This window comes from Megalobrama amblycephala, unplaced genomic scaffold (assembly GCF_018812025.1).
Source record: "Megalobrama amblycephala isolate DHTTF-2021 unplaced genomic scaffold, ASM1881202v1 scaffold478, whole genome shotgun sequence".
Lineage (NCBI taxonomy): Eukaryota > Metazoa > Chordata > Actinopteri > Cypriniformes > Xenocyprididae > Megalobrama > Megalobrama amblycephala.
In genome coordinates, this window is record NW_025953400.1 from 83,056 (window position 1) to 90,061 (window position 7,006).

Consider the following 7,006-nt stretch of genomic DNA (forward strand, 5'->3'; position numbering starts at 1 on the left):
CGTGTCTAATCTCCGTAGCAACGTCTCATTGGAGGATCGCTCCTTTAAAACTATGCTGTCCAAACAAGCTAGGGCTGGAAGTCAGAAATAAGTCAGAAATCGGTCAAAGGTCGGTCAGAAGTCGGACTGAAGCACAGTCGTTGAAGCCCAGTAGCCGAAGCACCGCTACTTTGACCACGGCGGGAAAGTCGCATGGGTCATTGAGAACTGATTGACCGGGGCTGATTTTCCATCAAACAGTCGCCGACTTCAACCACGAGCCGCGCCGCTGATCATTCAACAGCCGTCACATCCAGACTCCAAAACACTTCGTGAAATATCTGACCAAAGTCACCCAAGAAGAGAGCCGCTCAAGCCAGACGCTCAGAACAGTTGCACCAGCCAGCAACATCCTTCAAAGCTTCCGCGCAACCCACAGGGCTTTCCCGAGAAGACGTCACCTGAAAGACAGCCAATCCAGAACGGGATTCCGCTGTACACGAGTCACGGAACAACCCGATTACCTCAGCTGTCAGAGCAAACGCAGGTACAAGCAAACTTCTCTCTCTCTTGCTGGAAACTGGTGAAACTCCTTTAAACCTAAAGAATCAAGCCAAAGCTCTGCTTTTGTGATTTTCCTCAGGTTATGAGTTAAGTTAGCACTGAACTTGGGACTTTTCATGACTCATATCAACTCCGCGAATGTGTTCTTATTCCCTGTAACAATTAAATTAAGCTAATAAATAGGCTAAGTCCTTACATTTTGGTGGAGGATGCGGGCAGTTTAATCTAATTTGTACACAAAACAAGTAACTTTTGTGATTGTATCTTTTCTATTGATCCGGAAGATAGATTAGAAACAGAAACGAGGCTTTTGATTGTCATAACAATGATTGCACATAAGGCGCGGTGGATGAATGAAATCTGAACTCGAGTTGTTTGTCTGTACGTTTTGTTGTTGTTGTTAAAACTGCAGTAAATTAATTTAAGATTGTCTGCCAAGACAAAAGGAAAGTCGCCTGAAGGCGCACCAGGACAGAGTAAGCGTGTTCCTTGCTTTTGGTTCCTTTAAGGCCTTGTAGCTATAGTGGATAATATTGCGTGTTCCAATGTTATTTCAACTAAGCTAAAATCCCTGCATGGTTACATTAGAGAGTAGCTACCTAATGTGCCGCCTATATCCGCTCATTCGTGAGATGAGATATTAATACTCTAAACACTACGTGTATGAGTCTGATTTGAATGGGATTATTTTAAAAATTCTTGATCAAGTATTTGTTGCAGTAAATCCTGCATGTTGTTGCGTGTCCAGAAACTGACACGAATAATTCAGATCGCCGAGATCTCAGTAATGTTACTATTATTAATTGCAGAAAAATCTGTGGATTAATGTGCCTCACTCTAACTTGTGGGTGTTGTTCAGCTCTGAAACATGAGAAGCTGAATGGTTCATTGTCATTGAGAACTGCGCCGTCAGTTCAATGATTAATGTGATTTTGTATGTTCGTTATCTGTGTGCAAAGAGTATAGAACAAGCGTACTCTTTTGTTGTGCGTCACGGTCACCACGACAGTGACAGCTGTAACCCGGAAGCCCTAAGAAACCTTTCCCGGGGTAACCTTTAAGTGCGCATGCGCAGTCTGCCAGCGCCATATTCAACTGTGTGTAAACAAAGCTTAGCACAAGCTGAGCTAGCTAAATCTAGCACGGTTGCATTACAGTCTATGTAAAGCTAGTAGCATTGCTAAAGGGCTAGTGGCTAGCATAGCATTTTGTGGTCTGAATGCAATGTTGCAATGTTGGAATGACTTCTTTCTTACTGAACTTTAATTCACTCTAGTGCTTTCACCTCCCTCTCTGTCTAACTTACACATCTTATCTTTTCTCATCTCCTCCCATTTGAAAGAACTTAACAAATGTTAAATTAATAAACCTGGTTTTTAATATCATTTGTTTGAGAGTTCTCTCTCCTAAATTTACTCTTGTCAGTTAAACACTGTTTTGTTTTAGTAATTAGCAATCATCCTGATTACTTTTGAGGACATTTCCTGTTATTTATAATTGCTCTTGTAGATTTTAATGACATCTGGGAATATGAATTTTTGATTGGGAATTTTAATTCGATTTCAATTTTAATTGTAAATCAATTTCATATAGTAGGGATATTTGTGGATTAATTTAATGGTAGTTCCTTACCAACATCTGTCAATTGTAATCATTAACTAATAATTATGGCTTTGAAATTTTAATTTCATTAGTCATTAATTAGGATTTGGGCTTCCCTAATTCAGATGATACTTGATTAATTAATTTGATTATAATTGCTCTCAATGTTTAATGCTGAACCCATTACAATTTTAATTCACAACTTCCAAATTTGAATTCAAAATTTCATTTAAAATAAAGTTTAGTCTCAGACTTTCACTCCCTCACTCTTTGATTTAATTCATTTATTTAAAGGAAAATTTTGGGGTCTCCCTCAATACTTGGGTCAGTTGACTTCTCCTGCTAGCGCAGTAAGCCAACCCCCTAGGTGTAGCGACTCCCACGCTGGCAACCCTGTAATTTTTCCAAATTTTGGGAGCAAAACTTCACTCTCTTTCTTCTTCACTCTCTTTCTTCTTCTCTCTCTCTCTCTCTCTCTCTCTCTCAGCTGTCCTCTTCTGGTTTGACTACTGCTGCTGGTTTTTGGATTTGTACCTGTGAAAGTCATAAAAGCAGAGTGTTTTAGAAATATTTAACAAATATTTGGGAAACGGAACACTTCTTTTAAAATAGTATGACACTCACTTTACCTTCCCTCCTCATTCTGTTATCCTACCCAGCCTAGGCTCGAGCAGGTCGACAAGGAGACTGGTAGGCGTCCATAAACCCTGAGCACGCGTCGAGAAACGCTTTAAGTGGTGCATGGTTGTCAATCCTACTAAGCTGAGAAACCAATACTGTCATTGTTATTGTTTTTCTTTCGCCCCGAAGGGAATTTTAATAACAATCACAGTCCTGGTACTTTGAAATCCTTTTCAAAACCCCTGTCTAGAACCATCCTTCTAAAATTAAATTCTTCTTCATAAATCTAAAATTTACAAAACTCATTCTGCAAACAGTGTTAAAGACAAAACTTCATTTTATAGGTAAACTGGAAGCACCCCATTATTATTCTGCTCTTTTCTAAATGCTATTCTGTTTGTTTCGTGCTCTTCTTTTCTTCTGCTGTTCTCTAGCTGTGCTATCTGTGTGTGCTTACTGATTCTTTTCACAGAGACTCCGAGTTAGAAGCACATCCACGAGAGGACCACAGTCGAGAACCAGTCTTACCTGCACATTTACACACTCATTACTCATTCCCATTAACTCACAGTTGACATTGCACACTTACACCTTTGATTTGCCCTGCTTTGTTTTGTTTTGTTGTGTTTTGTTTTGTTCTTTTCTTCAAGGTCTGTGTCAGTTTCGGGTTTAGATCTCCCTCGCGGTGCCAAACATGTCTCGCACAACAGACCCTGCTGGACACTGGAAGGATCTGGAGACCTGGCTAAGTGTTGTAACAGACAGCCTCCTACCTAAGGCCGCTGAAACACTAAAGCATCAGACGCAGGACCAGCTGGATGACAACATAGCAAGCCTCATGAAACAGGACCCAAGCCAGAGCTACAGTCACAAAGAACTAGCCAAGATCACCGGCTCCTTAAGCCACACACTCATCGCCACCCTCAAACTGAGCGACAGGCAAGCCGCCCATCGCCAGCAGGAGCTGACACATGCACAACGACGCATCGAACAGCTGGAGCTGGAGGCTCAGGAACGACGAGAAGGGCCTGATGAAGTGGAACAAGGCGCCGAAGAGGAGATCAACAGGCTAAAAGAGACCCTAGCAGCTACTACGCAAGAAATGGAACGAGGCAGAGCAGACTACGCTGATCTCTCCGACAAGCTACAGTACGCAGAACAGCTACTGGAAAAAGCAAAGGCTGACTTCAGAGACAAGAACAGCCGAATTAAAGCTCTCGAAACTCACCTGAATGAGTCAAGAAATGAGGTCAGCCGCCTAAAACAACAGCTTGACTACATCAAAGAAGAGTCTGACAGTATTAAAGAGGAACTCAAGCATGCATATGAATTGCGCTGTGAGCCGTCAAGAACACGTCGGACACCGACTTCACCTTTGCCAAGCAGGACCGGCTCCCCTGTTCCTGGACTGGCACATGATCAAAAGGGGGCAGTGCCAAAACAGTCACCTGTTCCCTCCGAAGAATCCTACCTCCCTGCTAAGCTAAAAGAACGTGCTCCAGCCAGCCACAGATCATCTCATGGCTTGGACCTCAGAGACCTTGACAAGCTCGCTAGAAACATTGGCAAATTCACTCCAAATGTGCCAGGTAGTCCAAATGTTCAGAGTTATCTGCAAGATATTGACTTCCATCTGGAAATGAGACCCAATGTCACTGACAAAGATAGACTTTATTTGCTCAGAGCCACATCCAGCTCTGAAGTGCGCAGCTTCCTGGACCGGCAGCCTGCCCACACAAAGACTGATTACCACCTGCTCCGAGAAGCTCTCATCAGAGAGTTTGCGGACCCTGAGTCAGAACGAGGACTAGTGGCTGCCCTGGAAACAAAACAAGGTCGTCACAAAACTCCTCAAGTCTTCTATAGCCGGCTAAGGCTAGCATACTTCGGGTCTCGCAACGAACAGAACATGGAGGAGGAATTGAACTTCAAAAGTCTCTTCCTGAGAAACCTCCATCCTGGGATGAGCCACCATCTCGGCGTCCTTGCCTGTCCACGCACAATGAGTGCTCAACAGTTAAGAGACTTGGCGCACAAAGCCTACTGTAAACAGAAGATGGCCTTAGAAAAGGGCACCAAAACCACCACAGTTCTTGACTTCAACACCCAGAGTCAAGGGCTGGCCCTAGAGGGCACCCAGCGTCAAGACCTTGCCAAGCCGACACCCAAAGAGTGGAATACATCCTCGTCCAACAGAGAGTGGGACTCCCACACTGGTACTCGACCTAAATAGAGAGACAACCGCTGGGATGGACCACGTGGACAACAACGCTCACCTGGACGTCACTGGGAAAATTCATGGAACCAATCAAGACCTCAGGAGAGTCATTGGGAGAAAACCTGGAATCAGCCAAGCTCATTTGGAAACCCCAGAGGAAAAAGCTCATGGGAATCCAAGGGAAAACGACAAACACACCCTGGAGCAACCAGCCCAAGGAATCGACGAAAAAACTCACAAAGATTCCAAGCTGACAGAGCTCAAAATGAATCTATACCAGAACAAAAGACTTCACCTTGTTTCGACTCTCAAGAGCTGATGAAAATGATGATGAAAGAGTTCTTCCAACGGAAGGAGGACGACCGGAAGTGGGAAGAGAAAAGGAAACCAGATTCATCCTGACTAGCGGTCGGACGAGATGGCAGCGACCACCTGACTCAACATACCCCAGAGAACAGCACCTCATCTCTCTCCCAGAGAACCATAAGCACCATAACTTCAAACGGGCAAGAAGTCCCACCTGAACATCCTGCAAAACAGTCAGAAACTGATCCAACACCTGATGGGTCAGATCACAGCAGCATCCAACAAACACCTGCTGTGGAAACCACTCCAGTTCCTGAAAGTGCTGTCTTGGTCGTCTGCCACTCTTCCGAAGAAAATGAAATAAATGCTGACATCCTACCTCTCTCATCCCAAACTCCAGTCCCCCAACTCCTAGGTGATCTCATTGAGAAAGGTATAGCAAGAAAGTTTTACCTCTCCGTTATCATCGAACAACACATCAAGGTCGAAGCCCTCCTCGACACTGGAGCTGACATCACCCTAATGTCAACAGAACTCCTTGAAGAAGTCCAAAACAGGAACAAAGAGGTCTAACGGAACCTTCAAACTTCAAAGGTGTGAGCTGAACCTCCAAGCATATTCCCACACAGGCCTACAACTAAAACATGTGGCCCCAATTCACCTAACAGTGGGACCAATGAACCTTGTTCACCCAGTATACGTCTCACCCCTCAACACATATCCTCTCCTCATTGGGAAAGACCTGCTTAACCGCTTTGAACCCTTAATAGACTTCAAACACCTGAAGATATGGACACAAGTCCGTGAGCCTCTGCCCCTCCAGTCAGTAAACTCCAACGAATTGCAGTGTCAAGTCACAGACACCGCCCCCCATCCACTGACTGACGATGCAAGTTCAAAGTCAAGAGCAAGTTCCACTCCAAGCAACAGGAACCAAGACCCATTCCTCTGCTCACTGCAAGTGTCAGACTCAAGTTCCCTCCGAATCATGACTGCCATAAATGTCCAAGACACATCAGTGCCTGATGCAGCATTAGCCTTGTGGGCTGAAAACTCAGCTATCAGCCTGAAGCTCTTCAGAACATTGAAGCAGACAAATCAGAGCATACCACATGTCTCGAAGCATAGCCGCTTCCCTCTCAATCCATGGTCAACAACCATGGCTACCTCCAAGATCGTCTGTGCTGCAGACATGCGATGGAATGACAGACTCTTGAGTCACTACTTCCTGGTTGTCCCCAACCTGCCTCATGGCATCTACATAGGAGCAGACATCATGGTCCGTCTCAATGCCTGCGTTGACACCGTGAATGACGTCATATGGGCTCCCTTGTCACATCAATTGACATCTTCAGTCAACCTCAAGAATCTTCGATCTGGTCAAACAATACCAGACGCATGCGCCATGATCAACGAGCAAGAAGCCACAATCCCCGCTTACAGCAAGAGTGTCAGTGTCCGCCTCAACATGCGACCTGGCCAGACCCTTAACAGTAAGCTAGGCTTCTTCCAACCTTCCAGGACCTGCCTAAAACTAGGACTGACCTTGGAAGCCACACCTCTCATAGAAGTGTCATCTCGTGCTGTGTATGTGTTGTTCAACAACTGTACGGCCAAACACATCAATGTGCCAAAAGCCAGTCACCTGGGATGGCTCATCAACCAGGCGTTCCATGACTTTGAACTGACCGTTCCTGTCATCGGCCACATACCAGT

General features: G+C 44.9%; 1 pseudogene; it reads left to right on the plus strand.

Annotated features, from left to right (window-relative positions):
- Positions 1–634: 634 nt before the first annotated feature.
- Positions 635–5,838, plus strand: LOC125261747 (annotated as a pseudogene).
- Positions 5,839–7,006: the final 1,168 nt, after the last annotated feature.